Below are 10,135 nucleotides of genomic sequence, written 5' to 3' on the forward strand. Positions count from 1 at the left end.
AATAAAGAATCCTTTTGTAAATGACAGAATGACATTAAAAATGTCTTTATATCTCTAGGTAGAAAAATTTAAAAGACGAGAAAAAGAATCTTCTAGACATTTATTCCGCATAAGAATGAGCAATCAACCTTTTTAATCATCATTTACGACTGAGATGCATAAAATCCCTCTGAAGCCTTTGGTAATCCTCTTAGGAACATTAGAGAAAATACTCCGCCTCGCATTTATTTACTAAAATAGTTACAACGATAATATTTACTCATTTATCTTAAGAGTATGCAGAATAAATTCCTTTCTTTCCATGATAACCATTAGTGTCAGAAACAACTGTTCAAATGCAATATATCAGGCTCATTTCTTCCTTAGCGTTTTACTTTTTTTGGGGGAAAAATTGCTTTATTATTTTCGTATCAGTGAATATCCTGTAGTATCACATCAGGAGAATTATAAAGGAATGAAAGGATTAACGTGAATGATGGGTGGATTTATTTTTAGCGCTAAAACATTTCTTTTTTTAGATTATGTTATCATGCGTGCTCAAGACCTCACATTATTATCACCTCCGCCGAGGTGGTTATATTTTCGAGTGTATTTATTTTTTCATGTTTTTGTGTGTTTTCTGTAGACAGAATTACGTCAAAACTACTCGACAGATTTTGACGAAATTTTCACCACGGATAGATCTTAGGCCATGGACGACATATCATTATTATCTCCGCCAAGGTGGCTATATTTTCGAGTGTATTTGTCTATTCATTTATTTGTCTGTGTTTCTGTGGACAGAATTACGTCAGAATTACTCAACAGATTTTGACGAAATTTTCACCACAGATAGATCTTAGTTCATGGACGATCCCGTTAAATTTTGGAGATCGGGATTTGCTTTTTTTACCATTTTAAAGATTACGTCAAAACCAATCGACAGATTGGATGTTCACCAAATTTGAACACTCGGTAGATATTATGCATCGGAAGAAACCATGAAATTTTGGAAGGGATACGGATCAAGATCACTATTATTGATCAAAATTGCTATTTGCACCATCTATTATACAGACAGTATATGAAAAGTATGAGGCGATAGCCGTAGATTTTAGTTAAATGATGTCAATATTCATCGGCGGAGGTCTGAAAGCTATGATTGCTTTGCTATTATTATTATTATTATTATTATTATTATTATTATTATTATTATTATTATTATTATTATTATTATTATTATATTATTATTATTATTAGGTAAGCTATAACCTTAGTTTGAAAAGCACGATGCTATAATCCCAAGGGCTCCTATAGGGAAAAATAGCCAAGAGAGTAAAGGAAATAAGCAAATAAACTACGAGAGAAGTAATGAACAATTAAGATTATATATTCTAAGAACAGTAACAACATCAAAATAGTTTTGCCATGAAAAAAGACTTATGTGAGCTAGTTCAACATGAAAATATTTGCTGCAACTTTGAACTTTTGAAGTTCCACCGATGCAACTAGCTGACTACAGGCACAGACACAGATACATGCATATATAGAGACACTCATAGATACATGTCTGTGAATGTGTGTTTAATTCTGCAGCAAGGACAGAATCAACAGCATCTTCACCTTATGACACATTTATTGAGTCTATGGAGAGACGAAGTAGCTTGAAATATAGGTCTTTTAATGACATCATAAACGGGAATGGACGTCATTACCGTCATATTGACAAGTAAACTCTCCTTGAAAGTTATCAAAGAAATAACCAAAACGAACAGTCAAACTGTATTTACTGAAAAGCTAGTGTATATATATATATATATATATATACATACATATATATATATGCTTATATATATATATATATATATACATATATATACATACATATATATATATATGTTTATATATATATATATATATATATACATATATATATATATTTATATATAATATTTATCAGTCATTTTTATCAGGTCAAGTACACAAATGTATATATATATATATATATATGTATGTATGTATGTATGTATGTATGTATATATAAACACACACACAATCACACATATATATATATATATATATATATTATGAGTGTTTCATTAATTCTACAGCTAGTACAAATCCAAAACGACTTCTCTTTATGACACATCACTGTATTTAGGGTGAGACTAAGTTTCTAGATTTATGGATTACTCGGCTGTTTAATACCACCATAAACGGGAGGTGCCATCAGAGAAGAGAGAAAACGCTGCTTGAAGATTATTAACGCCATAACAAAACAAAACAGTCAGAATGTCATGTGTAAATAGATAATTATTGTTTTCCTCTGTGCGCTAATGATAAGAACGTCCTTATTGCGACTAAAATAATGATTACGTTTTATTGGTTTAGGATAAAAAATTTGAAGAAGTAAATTTGTGAAGCTGAAGGATTATTATTATTATTATTATTATTTTTATTATCATTATTATTATTATTATTATTGTTGTTGTTGTTCTTGTTCTTGTTCTTGTTGTTGTTGTTGTTGTTGTTGTTGTTGTTGTTGTTTTTGTTGCTGTTGTTGTTGTTTTTATTGTTATTGTTATTATTATTACTTGCTAAGCTAGAACCCTATTTGGAAAAACAGAATACTATAAGTCCAGGGACCCCAACAGAGAGAATAGCCTAGTTAGGAAAGGAAACAAGAAAAAGGAAATATTTTAAGAACAGTAACAACATTAAAATCAATATTTCCTATATAAACTATAAAAGCTTGAACAAAACAAGAAGAAGAGAAATTAGATAGAATAGAGTACCCGAGTGTACCCTCAGAGGCAGTGGCACTACCCAAGACTAGAGAACAATAATTAGTAAAGTTGGATATTTTTTTTTACTAATAGTTATTAACTCTTTGAAGCATATGGTTAGTACAATGTTATTTTTTCCTGTTTTATTATGTCAATCCACAATCTTTCTTTTTCATATTTGTCATAATCCATACCTTCATTGGAGATGTTATTTCTTATCACTGAGTACCATTAAATATAGGAATAATCTTCTCCAGACTTTTAATCTATTTGTCATTATATTCTACAACACTATTAGAAATGAAATTACAACCCAATGTCAACCATCTCTAAAACCAACAGCCAAGAGCACCCGTTGAAATTGTTCACGAGATAAATAATAATTTCCCTCTGTCTCTGTACCATTGAGCTGTTTCTGAAATTTATCTGGGACAAGCATTCTCCGTAGTGAATTTGAAAAGCAGTTGCTGCAACGCAAACTAGTGATTTTGGACTTGAGATTTACCTTGTTTTATCTAAAACATCACATTTGAAACCTAAAATGCTCATTTGCAAAACCAAACACAAGGGACATTGTTACAAAAGTCAGATATATTTATGGAGGGTCACAGTTTTTCATCTAAAATTCCTTACTTGAAATGGTTAGAACATAATTAAAAATGACGTCTAAATATTTAGATATACACATACACTGTGCACAAACACACACACACATTTAACTGTTTCCACCCCTCCCCCTTTCCTACCTACAACCCGCTGGTTTGGCAATTTGTGGAAGTTTGGTTTCCGAGTGTACCTTAAAGAGTAGCCCCTCTCACCAGGGTGTGACAACCTTCATCGGTACAGGATATATATATATATATATATATATATATCTATATATATCTATATATATATATATCTATATATATATATATATATATATATATACTGTATATAATACAGATACTTGCTTCTTACTATATAGGGGAGACTAACACAGACAACTATATATATATATATATATATATATGTATATATATATGTATATATATATATATATATATATATATGTATATATATATATATATATATGTATATATATGTATATATATATATATATGTGTGTGTGTGTGTGTGTATACATACACCATACACATAGATACTTGCTCTTTATTATATAGGGAAGATTAACACGGGCAAAAAATACCCTTTCAACATTTTACAGGCTAAAGAAGTAAACTTGGCTAATGTAAATGATCCTCAAGGTCTCTAAGATTCCACGGAGATGGAATTAACACTTCTCAGAAGTAAGAAACATTTTGGAAAGTGTCACTGACAATCATAAATATCAAAATCTCCTTCATATCCCCATCAGTGATAGTCAGGATAAAAAATATGATAATAATAAAGAAAAAAGTAAATAAACAGAAAGGGGAATATTAGAAACAGTAATCCTACATTCGTGTAAAAGGAAGAGACACGTCTTCACAGAAATTGGTTTGAAAAAAAGAAAAAAAACTGGTGATCATAAAGTGTTGAAAAGGAATTTTTTTTCATTCAAACACTATACGAGACAAGAAGTGCAAAATTATGGATGTTTTGCCTGAAATTTCGTAAGGGCCAAGCAGAATTTTGTCTGTGACAGCGTCATCTGTTGTTCCAGAAAAAAAGAGAAGATTATATTCCGGCAGCCTTATGTGCATGTTTATGAGAGAGAGAGAGAGAGAGAGAGAGAGAGAGAGAGAGAGTATATTCCGGAAGCCTTGCGTGCATGTTTGTGAGACTTACAGACAGACAAAGACAGACAGACACAGGCAGACAGACAGAGTGAAGTGGTCTTGGGCGGAAATGTACATGAAAGTTATAAATTTTTTCAATGAAATTCATATCTTTATCTTAATTCTTACAAGAAATCTACTAAAAATTATTTTCACTTCCAATGTCATTATCCTTCGTCACTATCATTATAATTAAAATTATGACATGTTAGAATTTATTTTAAAACACATACAAGAAAGTTAACACACATTACGGTAGTTATTAGTCTACATTGTATCACTTTTGTTATTATGAGTAGTTAATAAATAATAATAATAATAAAAATAAAAATAAAAATAAAAATAAAAATAAAAATAAAAATAAAAATAAAAATAATAATAATAATAATAATAATAATAATAATAATAATAATAATAATAATAATAATAATGATAATAATAATAGGCCTTTTGTATATAAACAAATCGACAATATAAAAACTGACTCCTTGTCATCATATTTTTTTTCAGAGTAATCAAATCTTTTTAGTGATTCGCTGTATGTGTTAAGCCTCTTCACTTCAGGATGCAGCGACCTGTCAGAAAAAAATTATGGAAACACAATCCTCTCATTACTAAGTACCCTACGCCTGTTTTTTTTTTTTTTTTTTTTTTTTTTTTGAAAATGTTATTTGAAATGCGAAGTGTTACTGGAAATTGCAGAACTGAAATTTTACGAAAAGTAGAAAAATAAAACATTTAAGAGGTTGTTTGAAGTTTTCATGATTACTATTATTAAATATTATCAAAGGAATATTCTTTTTTCTTCAGCTGTAGATTTTTTCTTTGTTAATCTAATTTCTCATTAATTCTTTATTTAGATTTTATAGTAGCTATATCTAAGAATACAATTGCTCTCGTTAAAAGATTATTGATATAATAATAATGGTCCCCATAGAGAAGAGAACCACGCATTATATAACGAGACTGAAAATTTCCCATATGTTTCAGAACACAATTGAATGACATATTTTCTACCATTACATCTATCATAGACAACCAGATATTTTATTTTCTATAGATATTCCAGAAAATCAAAGTTAAAAAAATCGTTTATATTAAACTATTTTATCACATTCTCGTCAAAAGTATAGCGTCAGAGAAACTGAGCAAATAAAACGTGTAAAAAAACGCTCTTTCCTTAGAGTAATGAGGTTGGGATACGCTATTTTCTCCCTCATATGACCATAATATAATTCAACGAGAAATTCCCTTAGATTTTTCATGGTGGGATATTATGCATTATGTTTGACAAATCACACCACAATGTGGGCAAAGACGATATTGAAAAGTTTACACGAAACAAGTTTTTTACTTTTTTTTCTTAACATATCGTTAAGGAATTCGCGGTAAAATTATAAATTTTCTTTCGGGGATTATACGCAAATACACATATATGTGTATATATATATATATATATATATGTATATATATATATATATATATATATATATATATATATATATATATACATATATATATATATATATGTATATATATATATGCATATATATACATATATATATATATATATGCATATATATATACATATATACATATATATATATATATACATATATATATATATATAATGTGTGTATATATATATATATATATGTGTATATATATATATATATACTACTACATATATATATATATATATATGTAGTAGTATATATATATACATATATATATACTACTACATATATATATATATATATATATACATATATATATATATATATATATACATATATATACATATATATATATATATATATATATGTATATATATATATATATATAACGGATTTTGAGCGAAGCGAAAAATCTATTTTTGGGTGAGATAGCCATGTCGTCCTGATGGAAGTTCCTATAGGGTAGCTTCCTAGGGTATATTACAACTACGGCGATATTCCCAGAGAATTTATCTTAAGGTACCAGAATTCTAACTCCTGGAGCGAGTATCCCTCGTGAAAGGGATATCGCGACATATCAGAGGACGTATTCTAGACACGTCACATGGCAATCTACGACCTGAACAGAGATTCGTCTCGTAGGAGGGAGATTGACGAGATACGAATTCGGGAAAGAAAAAGGGGAGCCGCTCCCAAGGCTTCCCTATCCCCCGATTCGTATGCGTGCCTGGCGCCAATCCTGGCGCCATCTGTATTCCTTGTAGCGTACACGAGGTGCTACAGATACTGTATGTAGGGAGGGGTCCTACAGCCCTTTCTTAGAAAGGCAAGGGCGGGTCCATCAGGACGACATGGCTATCTCACCCAAAAATAGATTTTTCGCTTCGCTCAAAATCCGTTTTTTGGGCTCAAGCCATGTCGTCCTGATGGAAGTGTACCAGAGCATTACTGTATCTGTGGATTCTCAGAACGTGCCGTACTCCCCGGAGGTAATTTTTTCCCGGTCGACTAGACCTAGAGACCTAAGATGTTACCGTTATACATCTTTTCAACTAATTATTATTATTATTATTACTTACTAAGCTACAACCCTAGTTGGAAAAGCAGTATGCTATAAGCCCAGGGGCTCCAACAGGGAAAATAGCTCAGTGCGGAAAGGAAAAAAGGAAAATAAAATATTCTAAGAAGAGTAACAGCAATAAATATCTCCTATATAAACTATAAAAACTTTAACAAAACAAGAGGAAGAGAAATAAAATAGGAGAGTGTGCTTGAGTGTACCCTCAAGCAAGAGAACTCTAACCCAAGACAGTGAAAGGCCATGGTACAGAGGCTATGGCACTACCCAAGACTAGAGAACAGTGGTTTGATTTTGGAGTGTCCTTCTCCTAGAAGAGCTGCTTACCATAGCTAAAGAGTCTCTTCTACCCTTACCAAGAGGAAAGAGGCACTGAACAATTACAGTGCAGTAACCCCTTGGGTGATGAAGAATTGTTTGGTAATCTGTGTTGTCAGGTGTATGAGGATAGAGGAGAATATGTAAAGAATATGCCAGACTATTCAGTGTGTATGTAGGCAAAGGGAAAATGAACCGTAACCAGAGAGGAGGATCCAATGTAGTACTGTCTGGCCAGTCAAAAGACCCCATAACTCTCTAGCGGTAGTATCTCAACGGGTGGCTGGTGCCCTGGCCAACCTACTACCATAAAAACTATGTTAGAGCTTCCTGCCCCCTACAGGGAAGAGTCCTACTAGACTCTGGAAAAGTCTCGAAGAGTACATATATCTATGTACGAATACCAGGCAAGCTAATATAGTGGTCTCGCCCTATATTAAGTAAAGCATAGTTTGTAAAGGACCACTGCGTCAATATGAAATATCGACCAGTTTTCCGCAGAATACTTGTATTGGACAAAGGTTTTATATCCGCATAGGAGGAAAACCAATGCAACATAGCTTGCATAAAGGAACAATTCTATTAGAATTATCCCAGATAAGGTACATAGAATGAATGCTCAATTATACCAGTAAAATTGACACAGGTGAAGGAGACGCAAGGTTCTCAAGAACCAGATTATTGACAGGCAATAAATAGACAGGTTAACCACAATTATATATATATATATATATATATATATAAGAAGAGGATAACCCAAAACTTTAAGCATAAGTATGATAGTAAACAGGTCTTGTTTGTCTGAAAGAAAAACATTAGATGCCACTTTTAAGATACCGAGGTATCAAAGTCATAAAAGCCTGTATTACAAATCAATGACATTAGCGTTAGAAACGCTCGGCACACATGTCTGCACTTATGCTAGGTTCACCTTCGGAAATGGAACAGTCTGGATGGGCAACACAGTGCCCTCACTTAGTTTGTAGTACAGTATGTAACTACACACTCACCTTGGAATTAATCGTCCCAATTAAGACCACTGTTCCTCGCAGAGTTAAACAGTAGGGTTAACACCGCGACCCACTGCTACCACAGATCTCTTTTAGTTCCTCTACTTGCTTCGCATAGTGGCGAAAGAACACTCTGGAAGACTTCCAGCCAGTGTATGAACGGAGATGTTCAAAAATCCATGCAATTAAAGAAATTTAAGAATGAGGCAACTTTCCTCGGATCGTGACCTGCGGGTGTATTGTCAGGATCCGCTCTGCGAATAAAATATGTGATTTTTGCTCTGAGTTGATTCAGAGATAAATTTGAGCCTGATGTTTCTCCCCTGAATAGTTGACCACCCTTGAAGTCTGAAGTTCTATGAAGATAGACCTTTAGGCATTCTACTGGACATAGAAATGCATCTTCTTTCAGAGGGCAGATTCTCCAGGGACCCCACCTGTTGGTGGGTAACTCATTCTTGGCGAGAAATGTAGGATCCGGAAACAGGTTCAGTTCTTCCCCATCCAGGAACTGAACACGACCTGCCTCTCTCGAGAGGCTACAATTTCACTAACCCTGGCCCCGGACGCGAGTGCAAATTAGGAAAATAACTTTTTGTGTCAAATCCTTTAACGCACATTCTTCATTGCTCAACAGAGAAGCGAAATGAAGAACTTGTCTAAAGACCATGAAATGGGCTTTGGAGGTGCTGAAGGTCTGACCCTCGCACAGACTTTCGGGACTTTATTAAAGATCTCGTTACCTAGGTCGACCTGGAAGGCATATAGAATGGGTCTTGTCAAAGCAGACTTACACGCTGAAATCGTGTTCGCTGCCAACCCTTGACCATGGAGGTGGGGAAAAAAGATAAGCAGAAGTCTGTCAAGATCTCCTGCGGAATCTTCGCCTTGACAAAAGGCCACCCATTTTCTCCAAGATGACTCATATTGCCTTCTAGTAGATTTGCATTTATATTCCTCAATGAAGTCTATACTGGCTTTCGAAATCCCGAAACGCTTTCTCACCGCTAGGGAGAGAAAATCATGAACTGCAGGGTCCGGGTTTTCTGTAATGAAGCGCAGACAGTTGACTTCTGGACTCGCTGGGTCAGAACTGGATCTGGTAGTGGTACAAACTTCAGCTACAGTTCCAATGCCAGGAGGAACCACACGCTGATCGGCCACTTGTGGGCCACTATTGCCGCTACCCTTTGAAGGATCTCAGTTTGTTGAGGACCCTCAACAGAAGGTTGTGAGGAGGGAACAGATAAATCTTGGACCATCTGTTCCAGTCGAGGGACATCGCGTCCACTGCTTCCGCTAAGGGGTCCTCGTACGGGGCACGTACAGGGGCAACTTCTTGTTGTCTTTCGTCGCAAAGAGGTCTATCTGCAGTTCTGGGACTGATTCAGAATGAAGGAGAATGATCCTGCGTCTAAGGACCATTCCGACTCTATCGGTGTGAACCTGGATAGAGCGTCCGCTGTCACATTGCGGACTCCTTGAAGGTGAACTGCCGACAGGTACCACTTCTTCTTTTCCGCCAATCGGAAGACGGCCAACATCACCTGGTTGAGAGGTGGTGACCTCGATCCTTGTCGATTCAAGTATCTTACAACTACCTCGCTGTCTATTACCACTTTATGTGGAACGAATGACGCGGGGAGACTTTCTTTAAGGTAAGGAGCACTGCCCTAGCTTCTAGAAAGTTTTATGAGAAAGGTCTTGAATAGCCTGGACCAAGTCCCCTGGACTTTTTTCCGATGAG

This window comes from Palaemon carinicauda, chromosome 11, assembly GCF_036898095.1.
Source record: "Palaemon carinicauda isolate YSFRI2023 chromosome 11, ASM3689809v2, whole genome shotgun sequence".
Lineage (NCBI taxonomy): Eukaryota > Metazoa > Arthropoda > Malacostraca > Decapoda > Palaemonidae > Palaemon > Palaemon carinicauda.